Source organism: Phacochoerus africanus, chromosome 6 (genome assembly GCF_016906955.1).
Source record: "Phacochoerus africanus isolate WHEZ1 chromosome 6, ROS_Pafr_v1, whole genome shotgun sequence".
Classification (NCBI taxonomy): Eukaryota; Metazoa; Chordata; class Mammalia; order Artiodactyla; family Suidae; genus Phacochoerus; species Phacochoerus africanus.
Window position 1 is genome coordinate 110,405,464 of NC_062549.1, and position 26,171 is coordinate 110,431,634.

The 26,171-nt window shown below is 53.3% G+C and overlaps 1 protein-coding gene across 1 annotated transcript in view; it reads right to left on the bottom strand.

The window, feature by feature from the left end:
• Positions 1-26,171, bottom strand: part of SLC6A17 (solute carrier family 6 member 17) — a 113,825-nt gene that overhangs the window by 60,703 nt on the left and 26,951 nt on the right. Inside the window, exon 3 of the mRNA XM_047785076.1 lies at positions 24,665-24,795. The gene's annotated coding sequence lies outside the window, so the exon portion shown is untranslated. The remainder of the gene's footprint in view (positions 1-24,664; positions 24,796-26,171) is intronic.

Genomic DNA, 26,171 nt, shown 5'->3' on the forward strand with positions numbered 1-26,171 from the left:
AACGTCACGAGAGCTCCACAAGTATGTTTGAATAAAAGAAAGAAATAATGTGTCCTTAGATTGGAAGACAAAATGTAATAAACATGTTAATTCTCTCGACATTAATCTTATGTTTTAAAATGACCTCGGTGAAAATAACAAAGGGGTTTTATTTTTCTTTTTAACTAGGTGAGTTGATTCTAAAGTTCATATGGAAAAAGAAACAAGGAGAAATATCCAGGGGAATTATAAGGGAGAGTAATGGGTGTGGTGTGGGAATTTACCAGGGGGTAATGCCCTTTTTCCTAGTATAAAGCTGTGAATTTAAATGAATGTGGTCCTAGTTATGAGAAATACATGAGGCAGGATGTATGGTCCAGAATAAACCCAGATTCAGTCATTTAGAATATGATAAAGATTGCATTTCAAATGAGTAGGGAGAAGATGGATTTTTAATAGATGGTATTAGTTTGGCCATCTGAAAAAAAAAGTAAATTTGAATCCCTGCCCTACTCTTTATATCCCTGTACATTGCAGATGTATTGAGAGTAATGTAAAAAAACAAAAACAAAAACATAGAAACCATCAAAAGCAGTACCGAGAGGGGTATTTATAGCCTTCGGTAGATGTATGAGAAGAGAGAGTGAAAATCAATGAACCTAGTAACCTTTTCAAGAACTGAAGAAAACAGACTCAATGAAAACAGAGGAAAGGCAATGATAACGACAATGTAGAAACTGATGAACTAGCAGAACAAACATACAATGGACAGGAGCATCACGGTCCTTAGAAAAGTCCAATTATTTTTTTATTTTTTTTTAGGGCCGCACCTGCAGCTTATGGAGATTCCCAGGCTAGGGGCCTAATCAGAGCTGCAGCTGCCAGCCTACACCACAGCCACAGCAACAACAGATCTGAGCTGCATCTGTGACCTACCCCACAGCTCACAGCAATGCCAGATCCTTAACCCACTGAGCAAGGCCAGGGATCAAACCAGCAACCTCACGGTTCCTAGTCAGATTCATTTCCGCTGCGCCACAATGGGAACTCCTAACTTTTTTTTTTTAATTTTTTTTAAATGAAACCTAAAAGTACTGAAAGAAAGCCTGGAAAAAACTGTCACAATGTTGGGTGGGGAAGACCTTTCTAAGTATGATGTCATCACTGCCCCTCCCCTTACCTCCTGCTTTCTTGTTCTCCACATCACTTTTCCCATCTGGCACCCAATTCTCGTCCATGTTTATTTGGTATTTGTCTGCTCCCCAACTAGACAGATGAATGCTGTATCCCCGAGAACAGAGCCCAGCACAGTCCCGCCATATAGTGAGCGCTGAGGGATGTCTGCAGTGACGGTTTAAAAAGCGGAGGACGTATTTCTTTAAAATATAAAGCGTTCCTAAAACTCAGTAAGAAAAAGAGAGAGGATATCAATAGAAAGTTCGTAGAAAATAAAATACAAATGGCTCCCACACATATAAAAAGATGTTCATTCATAATAGAAAAAATGCATACTGAAAACTAATGAGACACCATATTTTACCTATTATATTGGCAAATAATTTCTTTCTTTAAAAAAAAAAGAAGGCTGATAATACACATGTTGCTAGTGTGAGAAGAGTTAAATTGTACAACCTCTGGAAGATAATTAGACTACATTTATCAAAATTACAAAAATGACAAAATGTCAAAAAGTGCATGCCGCTACCCATTAGGCCGTATCTATCAAAACTCTGAAGGCACACACTCATTCTGCAAGTGTTTGTTGAAAGATACTCCTTCAGCAGTGTTTGTGATTTTTGAAAAATGGAAACTATTTAGATAGCTATCAACAAAGAACTGCTTACATAATTCCAGGTGCCTGCACACAGTCAACTTTTTTGCAGCTATTAAAAGCAACAAGTGTGCTCTACATGTTGGTTTGGAAACGTCTGTGAAATGCATTGTTAAATGAAAAAAAGATGCAGGATAGTGTGGAGAGGGTGTGACCATTTGCATATGCTGCACATACTTGCAGAGGCATAAAATGTTTCTGGAAGGATACAGAAGAAACTGACAAGAGTGCTTGCCTTTAGAGTGGGAAACTGCATGGCTGGGGCAGGCATGGAAGGACGATTTACCTCTCATCACAGACCCTGTGAATGTTACAGCTTATGTCTGTATATTCAGTATATCCATAAATGCCTTCATAAGGTGTAGGAAATCTCTAGAAAGGGAGCAGCTGAAACTGGCCACAGCGACCTCCTCTGCAGAGGGAAACGGGGGCGCTGGAGGATCCTGGGAACGGAAAGTTGGCTTCGAACTTACTGAGTTTTGTTTTCATTTTTCTTGACCATGAGCTTGTATTACCTGCTCATTAAAAGAGCTCAAATGCATCTGTCCTTGCTCCTCTAGCCTGCCACTCTCCGGCATGCTCTTCCCGGCCCCTGCCTCTGCTCAGCAGGCACATGGGCAGGGAAGGGGCTGGGGCATCAGATAGGCTTTCTGACTTGGAGCTTCCTCATCCTCATCTATGGGATGGGACGATCAGCAGAATCTCTGTTCCAGGGCATGTGAGGAGGACTTGAGATAATGTGCAGAAAGCGAATGCTCGTTCTGGGAAACAGGAGTTCCCGCTAGCACTGACTTGCTTTTCTAGAACATGGCTATGAGATCCATGCAGGCCTGGGGGAAGAAAGCCTTCCTCCTGTTGGCAGCTCTCTCCCAATTTGAAGGAAGAAAGAAGCAGCAAAGGTTTTGAGCAATGACTGTGTCTCCTAATATTTATGAAGAGCAGCAAACGCATTCCTCTGATTTGCACTTGGGGCAGGTGGTGGAAAAGAGGGTGGCCCCAGTTGCCCAGGTACCCAGCATCCTGGGGCCCCAAACTCCCAGCCGGGCAGGAAGCTTTGTTCACTGTAAACAGAAGGGAGGGGTCTGCTCTAGTAGGAGCAGTGTCGGCTGGGAGTGGAAGAGGGAAGGCCATGTGCCAGGAGACAACAGGAAGGGAGGGGGCTATCTCCCCCCCAGACCTGGGGAGGGAGAACCAGGTGCCAAACCTGCCCCACCCCAGAGCCAGCAGGAAGCTTTCAGAACCAGAGTCAAATATAGACCCATTGCCATAAAAGCACCAGCCTGCTTCTATAAATACCTCAGCCAGTTTTCCGGGTTCTCATGTGACTTTGATGCCTACCTCAGTCTGCGGGGGATCCATCTCCATGGTGACCAGGTCATGTGACCAGCCACTCTTCATTCATGGCAGGTTGCCGCATCCTGGATTGGGGGTGGGGAGGTGAAGGGGGCTGCAGGGAGGGCTGAAGAGAGGGAGATTGGGGGTGGACAAGGAATAAAGATAAAGCGTCAGGCTTGGGGGAGATTGCAGAGCTCCAGCCTTACCGTGAGGATGCTCTGATGGAATTATTGATCTCCCCCAGGCTGGCTGTCAGGGCAGGAACATTTTTATTCAAGAAGCAATAGACATTTTTGCCTCTGAGTCAGAGAAGCAAAAGTTCAGAGCTGGGAGGCACCTTCACAGTCCTTTGGGACTGTTACAATCCCCTTGCTGCCAGGGGAAGGAAACCAGGCCCGCAAAGGTCAAGGGACTCGTCCAAGGTCATGCCGCAAGTTAGCTGAAAACTAGGGCAAAAATCAGGGTGCATGTCCTTAGCAGATTCCTCCCCATCTCATGGGGACTCCCTCTGGGCTGGAGGCTGCGGGGGTGGGGGAGGGGGAGCGAGGCACAGAGACACGTGACTCTGGTGAGTGGGGTTTCAGCATCTTGGCTCCCAGGTTATCCCACTTGGCTGGAGTCACAGGTCCTTCGAGGGAGGGGAAAACAGCTTATTTATTCGGTGCCGACTTGGCCCTGGCCCCTTGGCTGACAGATGTGGAAAGAGTGGCTAATAAATCAAGAGAAATCCTGCAGTGTCGAGCAAAGCCAGACGCCATGCACTGAAATCTATGGAAATCATTTTTGAGCAGAATGTCCTAGATCTGCCCCCATCCGGCTAAATCTCTCAAACATCACCAAGTCCTGTGCCCTTCCTTGCTCAGTGCTGGGGTGGGATGAAAAGGCAGGAAAGAACTCTTCCTGTCCTCACAGAGCTGCCCTGCATAGGTACACACGCATAGCGTACAGAAGAGAATTTTTTTCCACCAACAGCTGTGTCCAGGGTTGTCAGGGTCTGGAAGGACAGTGGGTCTCAGAAATCTGGGGAGGCTTCCTGGAGGACGTGGCGGGCAGATGGGGAGGGGCATTCTCAGGGGATACTGGGTGCCGGGACAGGATCTGGGGAGGGAGACAGTGCTCTGACCGAGGTGGGCTGAGGAAGAAACGCTGGCCAAGTCTGGGGATAGGGTGCTGCCAACCGCAGACCTGATTCACATGGTTCAATCACGTGGGCTTAAGCCGTCAGCCACGGAGCATCCAGGAGGAGGCGGATTCAGAGGAGACAAAGAAACTCTCGCACTGAAGTATTCCTGAAGGAGACAGACAACAAATAGAGGCACCATCCCAGGGCTGCATCTGTCATTGTCAGCCATGGGCGCTGTCACTACCCAGCCTTGGGACATGTGTCCAGCAGGCGCCACAGAGGTTTAAATCCACCAGGCTGGAGGCTGGTACCAGCCAGGATGACCTGGGACAAGTCTCCGTGTCCCTCGCTCTTCACCTGTGTAGTCTCTGAGGACAGAGTCCCCGCCTGTCCCCATCCTGCCAGCCTAACAGTGGTCTGACCATAACCCGCCCCCCAGCTCACAGGGTGAGAGCAGATACTCTGATAGGGGTGGCCGTGCCCTGCAGGCCCGGCTTCCTCTGTGCTTCCCTACCAGCTGAGCAGCTGTGCTTTGTGTGTTGACTTTACCAAGGCCACCAGCTGCTAGAGTCCAGACACAATGCCCAACCCTTTTCTAGAAAACTCTCCCCTGGCTGGCAGCAGCTGGTTCCGAGGCAGGTATTCCTTCGGTGCTGGTTGGAAGTGAGCACAGCGGGGCAGTCAGAGCATCCTGGGGAGACAGACTGGACTCTGGGTCCTGGCTCTGTCACTCACTTGGGACCCCCTGGGGGAGCTTGTTTAGACTCTCTGGGCCTCAGCTGCTTCTCTGTGAAAGGGGATAACATTACCTACTTTGAAGAACAGTTGTGAAAATTAAAGAGAGTATTATCAAGTGTCTAGCTCATAGAAAGTGATTTTATTTTATTTTTTCAATTTTTTTTTGTCTCTCTCTCTTTTTTTTTGTCTTTTTGTTATTTCTTTGGGCCGCTCCTGCGGCATATGGAGGTTCCCAGGCTAGGAGTCGAATCGGAGGTGTAGCCTCCGGCCTTCGCCAGAGCCACAGCAACGCAGGAGCTGAGCCGCATCTGCCACTTACACCACAGCTCACGGCAACGCCAGATCGTTAACCCACTGAGTAAGGGCAGGGACCGAACCCGCAACCTCATGGTTCCTAGTCGGATTCGTTAACCACTGCGCCACGATGGGAACTCCTGTCTCTTTTTTTTTTTTTAGGGTCGCACCCTCAACATATGGAGCTTCCCAGGCGAGGGATTGAATTGGAGCCGGAGCCGCTGGCCTATACCACAGCCACAGCCACGCCAGATCTGAGCCATGTCTGGGACCTACACCACAGCTCACGGCAATGCCGGATCCTCAACCCACTGAGCAAGACCAAGGATTGAACCCAAGTCCTCATGGATACCAGTCGGGTTCGTTACCACTGAGCCAAGACAGGAACTCCGCAAGGGACGTGAAAAGGAAGTTGCCTCTGTCATGGGTGGATGAATGGAAGTAGCCCCCTGTGGGTTCCCAGCTGCCATGCTCACGGGTCCCAGCATCCTCCTGAGTGTCACCCCCCCTCCCCCTTGCACCATCTCCTCTGCCTAGAAGGTCCTCCCTCTTGGCTCTGCTCGTCACAGCGTTTCTGTCCTTCAAAGCTGCACTTCAATGTCACCCTGCTGTCCTGCCTAATCACCTTCAGCCCACAGGATGCTCCTTGGATAGAGTCTGCCTGCACTGAGGACTGGCCATCGTACCATCCGTCAGCACACAGGCAGCCTGCCCTTAATGGCAGACAGTAAGAGCTATTGTGATGGAACACCAGTAACCACTCAGGGAAGCTAACACGCCTGAGGCTCAGAGAGGGCAAGTCACTTGTCCGTGGCCACACAGCTAATGCGTGGCGAAGGTGGGAGATTTCACAGCTTCTGCATCCTCACTGTTAATCGCGCTCTTATTTGACCATCTTTGCTCTCTCTGACTATATTCCAAGCCAGGGTGGTGTGGCAGAAAAAGCTAGAAATGGGTTTAATGGTCATCTTTGCCGCTGTCGGGTTGGGTGATCTTGTGGGAGTCCTTAATCTTTCCAAATCCGTTTGCTTACCCACAGTGGTGAGCGGCTCAATGAGATGATGTGACATGGGGGGATGGGTCTGTCTTATAAGGACCACCATGGCCCCTCATGCAGCCTGGTGCCCCAGGTGGCTGGGTTGAGATGAGAGCACCGGCTAGTCCTTGAGTGCACGCCTGGCACCCACACCATCCCGAGGGCTCCTGTGCGTTCTTTCTTTCTCCTCCTGACAACACAACCACGGAGTAGATACTTTTAGCATCCCCGCTTTACAAAACCAAAGCTTCAGGAGGTTGAGAAACTTACCCAATGTGACATAAGCCAGCATCAGAGCTGGGACCTGACCCAGATCCCAAAACCCAGGCTCTGAAACATGATTCCACACTGTCTCCCTGCAAAGCAGGCGATGGACAATTCTTCCATTACTGCTGTGTAATGGTTAAGCAGGAATCACAAATTCCATTTTCCAGATGGAGCAGTAAAAGCGTGAGGTGCTAAGTGACCTGCCCAAGGTCACAAGTCAAGCGGTGGCAGAGTCACTCCTAGAACTCAGGGCTCCTAAACCCAGGGTTCCACTTTCTTCCTTGTTCCTGCTGCCTATGGCTGAGATTCTTGAGCTGGAGACACTGGGACACTGGGACCTTGGCCAGGAAGTTGGCCACCGGCCTCAGCCTGGGCCCAGGAAGCCTCCAACCATGGAGAAATTTGCTTTGAAGACAAAGGATGATTCCTGGCAAGGAGAGTTGTTCCTATTTCTGCTCCAGACAAGTGAGAAGCTGCCGCAGATTCCATGATAAATCTCTTTGCTAAAGATGATGCATCGCTTTGAGCTGGTTATATGCACAGTCTTTGGACATTATACAAGTCAATTACTGAGATCAAGTTCTTAGCACTGAGCGGAGATATTTTCATCGAGAGGCTGTAACAGAGCCAGGGCCTCCAGGGATCTGGCTGGGAAGCCGGTCCACTTTAAGTCTGATGCCGGGCGGTGACAGCAGAGTGCTGAGACCTGCCCCTGGAGGCCTACGGGAAACGTGTCCCCCAGTCCCGTGCTGATGGCCTCTACTCTGTGGTCCCTGAGGCCACCACAGGCTTTTGGGCAGGAAGATTCGCAGCCAGGATCATTCTGCCCATTTTACAACCCCCAGCCCTCACTCTCAGCTGCCTGGACTTGGAGAGATAAGTTTCCATTCTGGCTGCAAATTGGGCCTTGCTCCCTCAGCCCTGGGTCTCAGACACACGTCTCCTATTCCCCGGGGACCCCCTTACCTGAGCCCAGAGCACTTCCAGGTAAGCTCTCTGCTGCACAGAACCTCTCAGGCACCACAGCTTGCTTAGGCTGGCCCCTGGGAACTGGTCCAGGCTGGAAGATCCAGGCTTCCTCACCCCTAAACCCTAGGAGAAGCACATGGCTGGTCCTCTGAGGCCAGGATTTTTAAACCAAATATGTTCGTTGTTTCAAAAGGGTCCTCCTCTGACCTGAGTGGATTTCAGTGTTTCCGAACCAATGATTTTTTTTTTCTTTTTTGCAGATGTACCTGCAGCATATGGAAGTTTCCGGGCTCGGGGTTGAATCAGAGCTGCAGCTGAGGCCTATACCACAGCCAAGCCAACACCGGATCGGAGCCACATCTGCAACCTACAATGTGGCTGCAAGCCACGCTGCATCCTTAACTGAGCAAGGCCACGGATCAAACCCACACCCTCACGGACACTATGTCGGTTTCTTAACCCACTGAGTCACAATGGGAACTCCAGAAGCAAGGTTTGAGGTCCTAGCAAAACCATGGGGGATGATGTGAGCCTCCCTTCGAGCTGTGTGACTTTCAGCAGGTCTTTAACCTCTCTGGGCCCTAACTTCCTCAACTAAAAATGTGACAAACAGCTCATCGTAGCTCCAAAATGCTAAGATCCATTCTCTGGGATTCCAAGAAAGCAGTTGGAGACAGCTGGAGCATAAGACGAGGGGGCTGGGGGTGGGAAGAAATAGGGAGATGAGATTAAATGCAGAGGGCAGGGGTCTGAATCACACAGAACGTGAATGTCATGCTAAAAAGCTTAGATCTTATGTAAGGTCATGGGGAAGCGGGAAAAATTTTAAGCATGGGAGCAGAGTGGCCAGATTTAGCAAATACCAGACATCTGTTCAAATTTAAACTGGGCATCTTGTATTTTACTTGGCAAGCCTGCATGGAGTGACAGAGAAAGCCCTTTGGTCACTGAGTGGAGAATGTATGGGAGGGAACAAAACTGGAAGCAGAGATTATCGAGGGGTTATTATATGCCAGGCAATAATTCGGAAAGTTAATATTGGTTGAGTGCTTGTTTTTGCCAGGCACCATTCTAAGTATTTTGTGTGTAGAAATTCACTTAACAATAACAAGGCTATTCCTTTAACAAGGTTTTAGTATCTCGCATCATTCCCATTTTACAGGTGAGGCAACAGCAGCACAGAGAGGTTAAGTAACTGGCCCAGGTCACACAGCTCATTGGTGGCAGAATTGAGGTTGGAGTCCAAAGCCCACCTTCTTAACCACTGCGACATACTGCCACCCCTGGGGCCCTGTTGTGGAAACTGGGTGACAGTCAGAAGCTGTTTTGAAGCCCTAGGCCCTGGGATGGGGGTGGGGTTCTGTGACTGGCAGAAAAGGGAGATAGAGTTGTATCACAGTGACACCCACATTTTCACATCGCGTGGTACTTTTCAAGGCAGGAAGAAAGGCTCTTAAGAAAAAGAACTAGTTGGAGTTTCCATTGTGGCCCAGCAGAAATGAATCCAACTAGCATCCATGAGGATGTGGGTTCCATCCCTGGCCTTGCTCAGTGCATCAGGGATTCAGCATTGCCGTGACCTGTGGGGTAGGTCACGGACACAGCACAGATCCTTTCTTGCTGTGGGTGTGGCCGGCAGCTGCAGCTCCGATTTGACCCCTAGCCTGGGAACTTCCATATGCCCTACAAAGCAAAAAAAAAAAAAAAAAAAAAAAAAAGGAGTTCCCATTGTGGCTCAGCAGTCATGAACCTGACTAGTATCCATGAGGACTTAGGTTCAATCCCTGGCCTTGCTCAGTAGGTAAAGGATGAGCTGTATGTCACAGACGAGGCTTGGATCTGGTGTAGCTGTGGCTGTGGCTGTGGCACAGGCTGGAGGCTGCAGCTCCAATTCAACCCCTAGCCTGGGAAACTTCCATATGCTTCGGGTACAGCCCTAAAAAAATTAAAAAGAGCTAGCATCACCAGGCGGGGAGCAGAGCAACCCTCGGGGTATTTAGAGGCAGTCAGCAGGCACAGTGATCGTGTGCACGTGGAGGGAAGGAGGGCCAGAGGTTCTGGTGTGGGTTGGCTGAGGGCCACGTCAACCAGAGAGCACTGGGGACAAGGAGCCGCAGGGGGTCTGGGCCCCAGGTGTGGGGGACTGGAGAGAAGAAGCATCCAGTCCAGGACATGCTAAACTTATTGGGTACAAGACCATGAGGCAATCTAGGCCCAGAGAGGTTAAGTGATTATCCTGAAATCACACAGGAAGGAGGTGTCAGGAAAGAAACTGAAACGGAAGTCTCTCGACTGTGTCTGGGGTGCCTGGCACAGAGAGAGCCCTAGTCTGGGTTCAAAGATAGGATGGAGATGGAGACACCCCAGAACACAAGTTGTGATCAGTATTTGGGGGCCACTGATGTGTGGTTCAGGCCTGCGGAGGCGCTCAGCCCTGAGGGCGGAGTGTGTGTGCCCCTTCAACTCTGAAAGGAAAGCCGAGGGCTGAGCTGGTCTGCATTTTGGGCACTGTGAGCCAGGAACAGTCTCTCTGCTGTGGTTTTTCCATCTGTGAAAAGGGAACAATAGCCACAGCAAAGTTATTTTGAGGATTAACTGAGGTCAAGAAACGGAAAAGCCATGCGTGGTGCCCTGTGACGTGTGATTGTGCTATTATTCCGGTTTTCTGCCTCTGCCACTACCCCCTCACCTGACCCTCCTCCTCCACCTTCCCCTCCGCCCACTCTCCCTTCTCTCATCTGCCCTCCCCTCTTTTTAGGCCCTGGGACAGAGCCTGTTCCAGGGAGCGTCTGCAGATAAGCAGCCTAGAAACAAACGTGCAGCCTCGCATCTCCGCCAGCCTGGCTGCCTCTGCCACCCCCCCCCCCACTCCCCACTGGACAGCCCATCACCTCGGGGACCAGCCCACCTAGCCTTCTCTCCAGACCAGCGCTCCATCAACTGCCCTCCCTGCTTCCACAGCCTCAGGCCTCCCAGAGGCCCCCGGGAGCCCCACCTGCCGTTGCCCAGGGAGCGCTGGCGGCCGGAGGTGGCAGCGGGGCCGGAGGTGGCAGCGGGGACGGCGATGGCGCGAGGGGCCCAAGGGGATGGGGAGCCTCCGGCCCTGACAGCCTGGAAATGTACAAAGCCGATCCTTAGAGACCTAGGGAGAGACTGACGTCAAACCCAGGCTGAAAATATAGTCTGGAAAGTCACGCGGCACCGTGAAAAATGAGCTGCTCTCCCCAGCCGGAGACATAGGCAGAGGCGGAGGGACATAGATCCGGCTCTTTAGAGGCTCCAAACAGCAGGGGCTGCTGGCCTCTAGGATATCTGTCCAGAGGTCCCCGGGAGTCCCCAGTGACTCATTCAGGGGCCAGAGCACCTGCAACCACCCCCATTCCTGAGAGCAGCCAGTGCCCCTGAGAACTGACAGCCACCAAGCAGGGACCAGGAGTGTGGGTCCCGGGCCCCCCTCCCCCACAGCCGCCCTGCCCCCGCGCCTCTGGCCAAGCCCTGATGTGGTCGGGGACACTTCCTTTCCACGGAACTGTCTTTGTTCCCACTGCCCCCAGCAAGTGCTTCCCTTGATGGTGGTCCTTGCAGGGTGGGGGTGGGGATGGTGGGGCACATAGTAGGCCCTCGAATAATATGTATTGAGTCGCTTAGGAAGAGGTCTGCGCAGATTAGAGGAAGTGGAAAGAAGCCAGTCTCTGATTTCTGTAGACAGCCAGAAGCGATAAGCCAACTATAGAAAGTCATACTCCGCTTGTGATGGAACATGATGGAAGATCTTATGAGAAAAAGAATGGATGTATGTGTATAACCGGGTCACTTTGCTGTGCAGCAAAAATTGTCAGAACACTGTAAATCAACTATAATAAAATTGTTTCAAAAAGTTACAGTCACAAGATAACTATGCAACTTAAACACCCAGAGGAGGGATTAGTCTATGAGGGGTTTTCATTTCCCAAGATGCCAGAACGGACAATCAGAGAGCTGCCACTCTAGCTGCCGGTGAGGACCTGCCCACCTCAGTTTCCCCACATGGGCAGAGGGCTCACTGCCGGCTGGGTAGGAGGGGCTTAGGTGCTGGAGGCTGCATGCAGAGGAAGGGAGTCAGCTCCTCGCTTGCCTGTGCCTCCTTACTCAGCACTTCCCTTGGGACGGCATCTTCCAGTGTCCTTAACGATGCCTCTAACAAGGCCCAGGGGACCCTGGGGGATGGCCACCAGGGTTTCCGCTGGTGCCCTGAGAGCCCTCTACTCTGCCTGCAGGCCCAGAGCACCGACCTCTGCAGTGGCTTCTCCTGAAGGCTGTCAGCCCGAGTATTGCTCAGGACAACCAGGTCCAGGTAGAAAAGCTGGGTCCAAATGACAGCTCTCTAAAGGTCCAGCATTAGCCTCACCTGGGCTTCGCAACCTCAGCCTCGGCCGCCCCAAACAAAAGATGGGCCAATGTCAATGTTAGCTCACTGTGCTGGGAGCTGGAGGATCAAGCAAGAAATTCTCTTAGAGATCAAGACAGAAAGACAGAGAGCTTGCTTTTCTCTGCTAAAGATGCTGGAAAGCAGAGAACTACACTTCCCAGACTCCTTTGCAGCTAGGGCCCACATATGACAGAGTGCCACCAAGAAAATTCCTACATGGGACTTGGTGGAGTGGAGGGAGGGAGGCATGGGGATAGAAAGAAGCGGGAGGGGAGTTTCCGTTGTGGCTCAGCAGATAACAAACCCGACTAGCATCCATGAGGATGTGGGTTCGATCCCTTGCCTCGCTCAGTGGGTTAAGGATCCAGCATTGCTGTAAGCTTGGTGTAGGTTGCAGACGCGGCTCAGATCCCCTGTGCTGTGGCTGTGGTGTAGGCCAGCGGCTTCAGGTCCAATTGGACCGATAGCCTGGGAACCTCCATATGCTGTGTGGGTGCGGTCCTAAAAAGACAAAAGACAAAAAAAAAAAAGAAAGAAAGAAAGAAAGAAGCATGAGGCAGCAGCTGGGAGCGGGGGAGATGAAGCCTCTTGGGTGAGCTGTGGCAAGTTTCCAGAACCTCCTCCCTGAGTTGAGGGCAGCAGAGCAGTGTCTCTGCCAGATCAGCCCCGTGGGATGCTGGGAAAGTCCTCCTGGCTCTGTGATGCCTTGCCCCTCTCCAAGGTTCTATAAACTACCCAATATCCTCTAATAAATTCCTTTCTGCTTACATCAGCCAGAGTGGAATCTGCGTTCCCAGACTGGTATTGGAAGAGATTCCAGGCAAGAAGCCCTCAAGGATATGAGAATCTGGGACTGGTTTCCAAACACAACAGAAAGCAGGTTAGCATCAGAACATGGGGCTTTAGGGGTGGACGGCAGATCACGATGAAACAGCTACTGCCCTCACTCTGAGGTCCCCACGATAAGGTGTCTGTGGGAGGCAAGACTACGGCAACTTAGCAGCTGCTGAAGTAGCCCTTCACAATGACCTGTATCACGAAAGATTTCAAACCAACACAAAAATAGAGCTGTTTGATCGACTCCCATGTACCTCGTGTCTACAGTCAGCTGCATCCTATCATTGTCACTGTTGGAACTTCCTCCCAATTCACTGGGGTCTTCTGAAGCAAATTTAATATAACATTTCATCCAGAAGGACTTCTGCATGCTTCTCTAAAAGGTGACTTTTAAAAATATAATCATAGAGTTCCTGTCGTGGCACAGTGGTTAACGAATCCGACGAGGAACCATAAGGTTTCGGGTTCGATCCCTGGCCTTGCTCAGTGGGTTAAGGATCCGGCGTTGCTGTGAGCTGTGGTGTAGGCTGGGGGCTACAGCTCTGATTGGACCCCTAGCCTGGGAAACTCCATATGCCATGGGAGCCTCCCTAGAAATGGCAAAAAGACAAAAATTTAAAAATAAAAAATAAATTAAAAAAATAAAAATATAATCACTATTATCTAAAAGGTGGTTTTTAAAAAATAACCACAATTATCTACCATTTTATTTTTTGAAGTGTAGTTGATTTATAACATGATAATTTCTGCTGTGCAACAAAGTGATTCAGTTGTACATGTACACCCATCCTTTTTTTTAATATTTTTGCTTTTTAGGGCCACACCAGCAGTATATGGAGGTTCCCAGGCTAGGAGCTATAGCTCGGAGCTACAGCTGCTGACCTACACCACAGCCACAGCAAGGCAGGATCCTTAATCCGCTGAGTGGAGGCCAGGGATCGAACCTGCAACCTCATGGTTCCTAGTTGGATTTGTTTCTGCTGCGCCATGATGGGAACTCCCACACAATCATTCTTTTTCAGATTCTTTTCCCATGTAGATTGTCACAGAATATTGGGTAGAGATCCCTGTGCTATGGCAGGTCCCTGGTGGCCAATCATTTCATACCTCTCAGTGTGCATATGCCAATCCCAAATCCCCAGTCCATCCCCCCACCCCCATATTATCTCACATTTAAAAAATTAACACTAATTCCTTAATACCATCAAATATCCAGTCGATATTTCCCCATTGTCTGGCCTTTTGGGTTTTTTGTTTGTTTTGGGTTTTGGGGTTTTTTTGGTTTTTTTGTTTGTTTATTTTTTGCTTTTTAGGTCTGCAACCAAGGCATATGGACGTTCCCAAGCTAGGGGTCAAATCAGAGCTAAGCTGCTGGGCTACACTACAGCCACAGCAGCATAGGATCCGAGCCTTGTGTTTGATCTACGCCACAGCTCACAGCAACACCGGATCCTGAACCCACTGAGCGAGGTCAGGGATCGTACCTGTGTCCTCATGGATACTAGTCAGGTTCGTTTCTGCTGCGCCAGAACAGGAACTCCTTGTTTTTTAGCAGTTGATTTAAATCTGAATCCAAATAACTCTATCTATTGCAATTAGTTGCTATATCTCTTAAGGTTTTTTTGGTCTATAAATTTCCCTGCCTCTTTGGTTTTCTTCCTTTTGAAGAAATTGGGTCATTGTTCTATAAAATTTTCCACAGACCGATCCCCAGCTAGCTTGTGGGAAAGTTAAAATCTCCATTTTAACTCTTTCAGCCAGGGTTTCATCACTACCTGGCCTCTCCCAGGCAGACCAGTTACATGGGACTTGTAGGTGGAGGTGAGCCAGGTAGGAGGCAGCTCTTCAGGGTGGGGCCGGAGGCATCAGAGTCCCCAGAGACAGTCATGATGGGGACTCTGGGTCCTCACCCGTGGAACCCTGGGAGCCCAGTTGCAGGCAGGGTGGCAGTCTGGGTGACTCTCTTGGCTGCAGTGCTCCCAGCTAAGTGTGAAGCCTGGTCCCTTGGCCCTCCCAGAAATCCTGTAAGCCACCCCGCTTCTTTGCCACAAATCCCTTTAGGTCTGAACTGGTCAGAGTGCATTCTGCTGACGGCAATAGAAACCAAGGGCGTTGGGGCTGGGGAGAATTAGCCTCGTTCTACACAGCACTTTAAAGTTTATAAAACACTTTCACACACACTGGCTGCTCCGAACTACCCCACGAGGAGGCACTCAACAGATGAGCCCGTGAGAGTCAGACCAAGCAGCCAGAGCCGCCCAGCCAAGGACCATCTCAAGACTCAGCCCCAAGTCCTCGGATCCCAGGTCTCGCTCGGCTCCCTCTCAGCATCCCACCTCCCTCTCCTCATGGCTGCCAGGCTCCCAGCACAGACCAGGGGGCATCTGGGGCTATGGAGGCCCCAGGAAACAAGGCAGAGGCCAGAGAGAGACACCTCACTTTCCTCAAGATGAATGTGCAACCTCCTCGAACGTCTCTGCCTGGTGGTGCCAGCGACCAACCCCCCTTGATGTCAGCCCTGGATCTGAGCGCCCACTGCTCCTCTCCTTTCAGCCAGGCTGCCCTGAGCAAGGGGCAGCAGCGGGCAGGAAAGGCAGCCATCCAGGCCAGAGCCTTCTCGGTCACCCCAACTGTGTCGCCCACCTCTTCGGAGTCCCTGTTCCAGTGCGTGTGTGTGTGGGGCAGGGGGGCATGTGGAGTTGACCAGGGAAATCAAGTGGAAGGGGACTCAGGGACCCCAAGGGGACTCAGGCTTTTTCCAACACTCGGTCATTTTCGAGTTTAGCTACGGTGGCCCGAGGTTGTCTGATGAGAGGAGGAGCGGGGGGGGGGGGGGGGGGCTCCAAGGGCCCCCCCCTTTGCCCTTTCTGATGGACAGCAGCTTTGATCCTGGGGTCTGAGGCTCAGGAAGAATGTCCCAGGCTGGGTGCCCCGGGTCCTCTCCAAGGGCAGCGCTGACAAGGTCGCCTCGGCCAGGCCTCACGGGCAGGCCTCGCCCCACTGCCGCGGGCATGACGGGTTTATGGCCAGCGACCGACAGTAGTTGCCCCAGATTTATCACCCTTCTCCAGGGGGCAGGGGGAACCGCTAAAGGCTGCCGGGGAGCCCTTAAATCACTGTGATGGGAAGCGTTGTCGGAGGTGGCTGAGGGCAGGGAGGGAGGAGCTGGGGGCTGGGGCTTTCTGCTGGCTCCTTGGGTTACAGTCCTTTCCAGAAGTGGGTTTATAGCCTTGGAGCCCAGGGGAGCCAGGGAGCCCCCCACCCAGGGGGGAGGCAGGAGGGCCCACAGGAGCTGAGCCAAGAGGATGAGGGTGCCCAGTGCCGCTGGGCCGGCCTGGCCAGAGCTGCGAGAGGAAGCGCAGACACCCAGCCCCAGCCTGCTGCTGCAGTGCCCATGCTTGGCCCATGCGGCCGGAGTGCCTGCCTGGGCGGTCCCACCTTCCTGGCAGCACGTCCACCTGTGAGCAAAGCTGTTCATGCCGAGACTGTGTGCACAGACACTTGTGCCCCTTCTCTGCGTGGGCATCTGTTTTGGGGGTTTATATCCACAAAAAAGATGCGTGCATGCAATGGGGTCATTTTCCATCACAGGCACATCTGCACCGGGCTGGGCAGATGTGCCTGGGAATCCGTATCATTGCCTGTGTGCACAGGTGGCACGGAGGGCGGGGACACTGTCAAAGGCAGTGGGTTCTGGGCCCCTGTCCCTGCCTGCCTACTGGGTGAGTTGGTAGATATAAGAATACAAGAGACACGGAGTTCCCGTCGTGGTGCAGTGGTTAACGAATCTGACTAGGAACCATGAGGTTGAAGGTTCGGTCCCTACCCTTTCTTAGTGGGTTAACGATCCGGCGTTGCTGTGAGCTGTGGTGTAGGTTGCAGATGTGGCTCGGATCCCGCATTGCTGTGGCTCTGGCGTAGGCCGGTGGCTACAGCTCCGATTGGACCCCTAGCCTGGGAACCTCCATATGCCGCGGGAGCGGCCCAAGAAATAGCAAAAAGACAAAAAAAAAAAAAAGAATACAAGAGACAGGATCCCAGGGGGACAGGGAGACGCGATGGTATGGTCACTCTAACAGAAGGGCAACTACAGATGAGATGACTGGGGGGAGAGAAGGTGATCGGGGCGGGTGGAGAGAGAAACATGAGGATTAGAGAGAGAACGGGCTCAAAGGAGGCGCCCAGATGTCTACACAAGACCCAAATCGCCCCCAAACGCGCTGGAGAGAACAGGAGGGAAAGGCTGGAGAAGAGGGCCAGGAAGAAAAGCAGGAAGGACAGGGAGAGGGGGGAGTGACCCGAGAGGGGAGGAGGGGGTAGCCAGCTGGCAGGAATGTCATCTGCTCTGGGGGTTCAGGACCTGGCTTTGCAGCTTTCTCGCCTCAGCCTTCCGCCTGAACAACCGGGCAGAAGGACCCAAACACAGGGCAGCTTGTCCTCCAGTCACTCCTCTGCCACAGGCTGGCAGCCACCCAGGCCCAGCTCAGAGCACAGGCAGGGTGATCCCCGGGGCTAAGATGAAGCCAGCTTGCCACCTAGGAGAGTGCATACAGAGAAGGGGCCCCTGTCCTCAGATGTGAGTTGATGCTCACGTACATGTATGGCCCCCTTGCAAAGCCCAACTGCCACCCAGCACAGCTGTGTGCACCACATGCCCAGCTTCATGTCCCTACGTGTCCTGTGACACCAGGGTCCTGACTACGAGGCATCACTTGAACAGAGCAGAGTTGGTCCAGGCCACCTCTTCCTGCAGCCCTGGTACTTCCTGGGCTCAGCTCCGCAAAGCCTTCCCTTTCAATCCTTGCATTTGCTGTGTGGGATCTTCTGGCTGGGCTGCCTGAGCTCCAGGAGCCTGAACCCCCAAAGGCCAGAGGTGGACCCAGACACCGCAAGTGGCACAGAGCCTGAAGCTTATTTCTGCAAACCTGGCTCTGCTGCTGTAGACCCCACCCCATGGGAGGGAGGTGTTGGGAGGAAGTCTGCGTGTTTGCAGGTGTGCACTGGCTGTCATGAGGTCCCCAGCCAGGTCAGATGAGGGGTGTACTGAGCCAAGCAACAGTTCTCCAAGTGTGACAAGTGGACCCCTGGGTGTCAGGAAAAGTCCCTCAGGCGCCCTTCAACTGCCCCCCTTTCCTATCCTTCACTGGTGCTCAGGCTTTTGCGAGATCCCCTCCTCTGAATGTGTGCAGGGGCTGTGACTTGCTTCTAACTATAGCCTCAGGCACCCGGGGTCTCCGAAGTCCTTGGAACAGTGTAGCCCCCTCCTTCTCCAACATCTACAAGAATTTTCACCCTGACAGGCCATTCCCCGCCCCATCATTCAGGGCTATGGGTAAAAACCATGTGGTGAGCTACCTACACACCCACACATCTCAAGCCTGGGCTGCGGCAGGACTTCCCGGAGCCCCTCTGCTGCACCATGCAATGAGGGACAGCAGGGGGCACACGTCTCTCCAAACCACCTTCTCAGGAGACAGGGCTCCTTGTTGACCAGCCTAAGTCCCTAACACAAAGCCTGACACATAGTAGGACCACCAGCAATCTTTACTCATGGAAGGTTAAAGGACTTTGGAAATAGCACACAAACCAGGGTGCTGTGGGTGTTTCCACCAGAAAGATGGATTTTACCAAGGAATGAGGGCCGGGGGGGTCGGCCTGCAGTGATGCAGGAAGGGGCCAGGAGGAAAAGCCAGATTTCTCTGTGGGTCAGAACACAAAGCAGGAAACCTAGATGCGGGGGCCGTCCTGAGATGCCTCCTATTTGAGCAAAGTAGCTACCTGTAGGGCCCTGTGTGTCCTTTCATGAGCCACACGCCCAAGGCTGAGGTTTAAAAAGAGTGCCCTCCTGTCCCCCCATCCCTCAAAGGGTGATGGCAGAGGAGGGGACAGGGAGCCTGCAGCTGGTTTGCCTGCACAGTTTAAACTCCCCCTTGGAAATAAGGGGAAGCTGGGACAGGAAAGGCGCTCCAGGCAGGCAGCCCAGGAGCTAGGCACAGGACAGGATTCTAACCCATCCCCGGAGTATGAGGGGATGCTCAGCCTCCAGGCTCCCCACACTCCCTAATACCTAAAAGTCTATCATCAGAGGACAAAGCCTGAGACCCCACCCCCACCCCCCGCCCCAGTGAGAAACGCAGCCCTGAGTAAAATGAGAGGTGACAACAGGAAGTGACTTCTTGTTTGGGTCCAAGGGGTAGTGTGTCCTGTCCCAGGCTCAGCTTTGTGGGGGAGAGGCTGGAGCAGGGGCCCCTCGGGAAGGGCAGGGACAGCAATCATGGGCTCAGAAGGGTGGGACAACTCTCCTTCCTCCCATTTTGGGCTTCGAGTTGCCCTCCCCTGCAGCCCTGGGGACAAGCAGTGGCGATGGCTGCTCCCAGCAGCGCTGACACTCCCACTAGCAAGGAGAAAACAAAGGCTTCTCTTCCCCGCCCTTGTGCCAGAGTTTCTCAGCAAAAGGAATATAACGGCCCACTTATTTTTATCACTCACAGATTTCCTGGGAACTGGGCTACTAGTTCCCCTAACGTAAACTATTCTCTTTGCATTTGGGGAGCCAGTACCCCCTTGATAAACGGCACAGCCCCAGCACAAACACACACAGAGCCATCAGGAGGTCTCTCCTCCAGAGGATGGGGGACCTGGGAGCAGGAGTGAGACCCGGACAGGAACCAGGGGGCAAGGACTCCCCTGTGGGTGCTGGCTGCCCACAGCCACCGATACTGAGGGTGCGGTGCCCCGGGAGAGGCCATTCATGTCCCCAGGCCCCGAATTTCCTCTCCATTAAGCTGGCAGGGGCCGGAGCTGGGGCACTGGTGAAGGAGAGGGCCATACAGAGTGGGGTGTCTCTTGCTCTGGGACGGGGGACAACCGCTATAAGACAACTGCCTCACAGAGGCAGAGACACGGTTTCAGGGGTCTCTCCCTGCCGCTGTCCTCGCCCCTAGAAGACACTGCCCTCAATTACACAATTGTCACTATCTTATCCTCACAAACAACTATACTGCTATACTGTGCCCCAATCAATAGGATGCTGGGCCCCATAAGGACGCTGGGCCCCATAAGGATGCTGGGCCCATAGGGAGGCTGGGCCCATAAGGATGCTGGGCCCCATAAGCTGAGGGCAGGATGCTTCCCGGGGAACTGGGCCCTGCTATGCCCTTCCAGACTATGCCTCCATCCCCTTCCCTCTCTCTCCATCACCTACAACTGCGGTTACAGCTCTTGTGGGATTTGGGGGAACCAGGCTCTCAGTGAGCTCCCTGCCCCTCTCACACACAGGGGGATCCTCAGGGGGATCCTCAGCCCTTGGCAAGGGACACACATCAAGAATAGAGGAGAGCAGAGTTCCTGCTGTGGTTCAGTGGGTTAAGGATCTGGCGTTGCTACAACTTTGGCTAGGATTCCACCCCAACCTGGGAACTTCCATATGCAGCCAATGTGGCCCCAAAAAAGAAAAACAAAGAAAGAAACTAGAGGAGGAGGCCTGGTTTTCCTGTAGTCTGTGGAGACTGGCCGTTCCACACTAAGCCCAGGGTCCCTCGAGCTGGTGACTGGCACCTGGGCACTTCAGTCATACGGGCTGTGCTCCGGTTTTGTGGTGCTGTTTTACTTGTCACATGTATGCCCACTCTCTCCATCTAGGCTGCACGATCTGTGAGGGCAAGGGTCCGGCTGGTACCATTTTTCCTCCCAGGGAGCCTGGGCCGTGCTGGGCAGGAAAGGGGGACTCAATGAGATCTGGTGATTGGTGAGACTTGGGGCAGGGAGTGGCGCAGGGGGAGTTCACATGTGATAATGCAAACCACCTTTTCTGCCTATCAGCTTCCTGCTCTTCCTGGTCTGTGTGTGTCTCCCTGAGAGCTCCCGGCCTGGCACACAGTAGGTGCTTACCCCCTCACTCCTACCTCCGCTGTCCCTGTCCCTTGAGCTGTGGAAGCACAAGCAGGCAGACAGCAGGGACAGCCTCACCCAGTGGGCGGAGGCCAGCGTCCCTCTCCCCTTGGATGTCGGGGGGCTGAGGGTGGGTGCCACGGGGACAGAAGTGCACTCACATGGTCTGCCTTTCTGTTCCCCAGGAGAAAGCGGGCCTGTCTAGAGCCATGGAGACTCAGAGTCTGGAGGTGGGCTGACAGCCTGAGCTGCTGGGGGCAAAGCTGCCCACCCCAGGAGGCAGTGCCCAGCCTATGATGGGAGGCAGCCATTGACGGCCCATTCAGGCTGCCCCTGGGGTGATCAGAACGCCTTCTAGGGGATGCAGATAGAAACATTCTGCTTTTCAGAGGGGAAACCACAGGCCCGAGAGAGGGCAGAGGGGACCAGAATCCATCCAGCTGCTTTGAAATTTCTTTTTCTATTGTTTTTGTTTTTGGGGGGGGACACTTTGGGGCTGCACCCACAGCATATGGAAGTTCCAGGCTAGGGGTCAAATCAGAGCTACATCTGCTCGCCACAGGTGCAACACCAAGATCTGAGCTGAAAGCTCACAGGCAATGCCCAGTCCTTAACCCACTGAGCGAGGGCAGGGATCGAACCCGGGTCCCCATGGATACTAGTCGGGTTTGTTACCCCTAAGTCATGACAGGAACGCCTGCTTTGAAATTTCAAAGAGGGGTGAAGATGCAGCTACATCAGCAGGATCTAGTGGGGAGTCACCAGGGAACACTTAAGGATGAGGCTGGGCGAATTCGAGTGTGCAAATGAGTAGGATGGTCGGTTTACTGATCAACCTCCTCCTCCTCTTCCTCCTCTACCACCTCCTCCTCCTTGTTTTGGGAGCTCTGAGCCTCAGGCTCCCTCTCCCCATTGGGCTCCACTAGCGGCTCCTTGGTCAGGAGATACTGTGCCAGCTGCTCCAGGTGCCCCAGGCTTATCCTCTGCAGGCGCTCCTCGTGCTCCTGTCTCAGCAGCTGCAGCACAGCCTGGGCATCCGGGGGCCTGAAGTGTTTGGCTAGGACCTGGCCCAGATGGTGCCACAGGGGCTGGGACTGGTGGGCCTCCTTTGGCTCTGTCTTCTCCAAGGGCCTCATGATGACATTGATGGAGGAATTGGGCCCGATGCAGTAGTCGGAGAGGCGCTTATCATCTGCCAAAAGCTGGCCGCGGAAGAGCAAGTGCTGCTGCTCCTCGGGCACCTGCAGCCGCTCTGACACCAGCTTCTTCAGCATGGCCACACTCTCTTGCCCTGACACCTTTAGGCTGCATCTCCGGCCCAGGAGCTGCTTGACCGTGAGGAACATCAGGCCGAGAGCGGAATCAGGAGGGATCCATGCTCTGACAGCTGCCCTGAGGGTTGGGGGCTCTGTAGGAGAAGGTGGCTTCTCCTTATCAATGGAGGGCGGTGGTCCCAGGAGGCCAAGGGCCCAGCCCTGGAGGGCAGCCATTGGCTGATGCGTGGTGATGTCACAATGCTGCCTGCTGATTGGCTCATTTCCAGAGTGAAACTTCCAGAGTGGACTTGAGGGAAGTTAGAGGGGCATTTTGGACACAGAGCATCCTTCCACCTTGAGAGCAGAAAGAAGGAGAGAACAGGAGGAAAGGGGGACCAGGAGAGACGACAGAGGACTGGGAGAAAGGAGAGCGGGAAGAGGAAGAGGAGGGCCCAAAGAACAGAGCTGCAGAAGGGAACATGTCCATGTCGACACTTCAGCACTGTGTCCTGGGTACCCTCTTTGCCAGGACCTGTCCCCAAGGAGAGATCACATCACAGAAGATACCTTCTGCTCCCATTTATCAAGTGTCTTCCTTCTGTCATGCACTCGACATGCTCTCCTGGATTGGGTTTCCCAGACACAGACCCGGAGATAGGGATCCCCGTGCATATATTTGGTTGGGAGGTGACCCCAGGAGGCACCAGCAGGCGGGCAAGGAAACTAGACGAGGGAGGGCAGCCCACACCGTGCCAATGAGCAGACTGCCTCTGTGCTCAGCTGGTAGCCCTCAGTCCCAGAGCTGGGAGCCACTCTGGGAGGCTGCAAGGAATATACCTGCCATGCCTCCAGGGAAGCAACGAAGCTGGATCCCTGTGCTTGAGGTCAGTGGGGTACTAACTCCACAGCACTTGTGGTCTGACTGCATGCTGAGCACATGCCGGTGACCAGAGAAGACCAGTGGCAGAGACCTGCAGGTGCTGGCAGCCACAGCTTTCCCTTCTTAAGGAAAGGGAGACCTGCGGGGCTGGGGCTGGGCCACCAGCAGCGTCTGCTGCACCAGCACAGCCTGAGTGAATGCTCCCAACCTCGGAGGCAGGTCCTGTCCTTCCCTTCATCTGCCAGAGGAGGCAATGGAGCTGGGCTTCATGGCACGGCCAGCAGGCCAGATAGCTCATGCCTTCACCGCTACTGGGTCCAGCCTCCTCAACATCTGCTCAGCGTCCTCTGCGTGCCAGGCATGATGCTGGCGCCTGGGGCTCCAAGGCCAATAAGAAAGGAATCTGATGGGGCCGCTGCCGTGCTAGCAACTTCTGTGGCCTCGGCAGTTTTCAGTTCACCTTGAAGGCCTCCTGGGCCAAGCCCTTTGTATGTGCTGGCACCTTTAAGCCCATGAGGAAGGTAATCATTTCATTTTGGAAACTAGCGAGCGTGAAGGCCTGGCAGACACCCCAGAGCTGGAGGGCGGATCCGGTCAGGGGTGCCCTCGCCTTGCCCAATTCTCCCCGCCCCATGGCTGCGCTCAGCAAGCACCAGGTCCTCTCCTCCCCTCCCCTCGCCCTCCTCCTTTCCTTCCTTTCCCTCCAGCCTTGATTGATACCACTGCCGACATCCCTGGACTTTTGCCTCTCACAGCACGCAAGCCCGATCCCCCCCCCGCCCCCGGCCCCCGGCACTCCGATCTTCATCCCTCTTCTGGCCCTGGCAGCCTCGGGCAGCAGAAGAAAACACCCAGGATGCCGCAAACTCAGCTGGCCCTCCACCCCGCTCCTCCTACCCTCATGTTCTCACCCTCAGCAGGTGACGCAGATTCTAACCCATAAAGAAACAAAATGCAGGAGTTCCCGTCGTGGTGCAGTGGAAATGAATCCGACTAGGAACCATGAGGTTGCGGGTTCGATGCCTGGCCTGCCTCAGTAGATTAAGGATCTGGTATTGCTGTGAGCCGTGGTGTAGGTCACAGATGCGGCTTGGATCCTGTGTTGCTGTGGCTGTGGTGTAGGCCAGCAGATGTAGCTCTGATTCAGCCCCTAGCCTGGGAACCTCCATATGCCGTGAGTACAGCCCTAAAAAGCAAAAAAAAAAAAGAAAAGAAACAAAGTGCAAATTCAGGAATCCTGTCTTTTCTCACCGCCCAGGGTGCTGCTGCCCAATCAGCTGCCCCTCCCCCGCTTCCCTCCTCCTCTCCCCTCCTGGACTAAATGAGCCCTCATATTATTTCTGTTCTTCCTTGAAAACGCCTCCAAAATCCACCCCTCCTCTGCATCTCCACTGACCCACAGCCCAGCTCAGACTCTCCCCTTCCTCCAGCCTGTGGCTCGGAACACTCAGTGCATTGCCTCATTCCAGCCCCGCCCCCTCAACTCCATTCCTGCCACGGCCAAAGAGCCACTCCTCCGAGTGACACCAGCAAGCTTCATCCATTTACTCTTGGACTCAGAAGCAGCTCCTCAGCCTGGCATCCAAGGGCATCTCAACCTGGCCCTGCTTCCACCCAGCAGTCCCCACTTTGCACCCTCCGTGCCCGCCACACCCACCTGTCATTCCCTCTTCCTGCCTATTTCATTTGAACTCTTCAACTCACCCTTCAAAATGCTAGTGAAAAACTTCCTCCTCCGTGAAGCCTTCCCTGCTTTCCCCAGTCCTGGGGGGAGGTAATCCCACCTCCCTCTGTGCAACCATTACTCCCCTTGAACGGTACCTGTGTTGAGGCACCTGCACGTGTCTGGGTCTCCATCACTGACTCCAAGAAGCAGGGAATGCGTCTCATCTGTCTTCGTATCCCCGCCTCCAGGGCACAGAGCCTGGTACATCAGGGGCCTCACATGACGTCTGTTGAAGGAAGAAGTTAAAATTTCAACACACTGAGCCATGCAGGAGGATTCAGGGTCCAGTGCGGCAGGCTGCGGAAGGCTGTGAACCTGCCTGCAGCCTCTCCTTTTCCCATGGAGAGATGAAAATCTGAAATTACATAAAAAATAAATCTCAAAGTGATTCCAGTCTTTACCAAAGGATCTTCTATAGTATGCTTTCAATAGCCAACTCCCTTGGCGGATTTGAAATAAGATAGAATTTGCAAATGTGCATACAGTGTGCGGGGGCCCTGTGGGCTGCATGATGGCAGGGCGCTGTCTGTGCTGAGGGAGCAGAGGATGGATGAGGTATCTCCGTGGCCATGTGGGAGTTTCCAGACTCTCCAGGGGAGGACCTTATTGTGGACAAACTGTGCGATGGACAGGATCCGGGGATGGGAGACGCTGGGAGCAGAACTACTCTAGGAAGGCTTCCTGGGGGCCAGGGTTGGCGTTCCCTTCTGCAGGAGATGAAGTCGTGGAATGGGGAGGGCGGTGGCTTGCAATCTCAGGCTCTGCAACAGCTGAGCAAAGGGGCAGGGGCCAGAGCCCTGAGCATGGAGGAAGATGAGAAGCAGCCACCTGCCTCCAGCCTGCCCTCCTCAGACTCATCTGCCCTGGACACTGGCAGCCTCTGGGAAACAGATGTTGGGCCTGGGCTGCTTAAGCAGGTGAGAGCCACAGCTCAGGCTCCATCTCCCCAAAGCTAGTGGCCACTTGCAGGCTGGCACCTCTGTGATAAAGGCTTTGAGGGCGAGAGCTGCTTGGTCGCTCTCCAATCAGGCTTCTTAGTCTAGAGAGTCCTGTGTCCTAGTGGGCCGTGAGGACAGACGCTTCGGAATTAGCAGTGTCCCAGGGCTCACGGCTGACCCCTGCCCCTGTGTTGGGGTCTCCATTGCTCTCCCTAGGGGGACCGTGGAGGCACCTTGCTGCACCCTCAAATCATATTTGCAGCTTGGAAATTTTTATAATTTTTCCTAGGCAATTGCTTTTCTTCATTATGTAATTAGCATGAGAAAATGGAGTTGTGTAATCAGCATGCAATCAGACAACAAGCGCCACAATTAGGGGGGAGATTAGCGGGAATGAGTGGGTTTTATGACTTGAGGGACAGGAAGAAACATGAACAGAGAGAATGCTGGTCAGTGGTGGGTCCCAACCCCCCTTGCAAACAACTATACGTGCGATCGTGTCCCTGGGAAACCAGCATGGAGTCTGCAGGAGGGGAAGAGGGGGGTGGGGTAGGGAACTCTGGGACAGGGCTACGAACATTTGGGTGCCTGGAGCCCTTGGCCTTGGACTCCTGGACCTTGATACACAGAAGGCATGAACTCCGTAGCATAAAAGCCAAATATC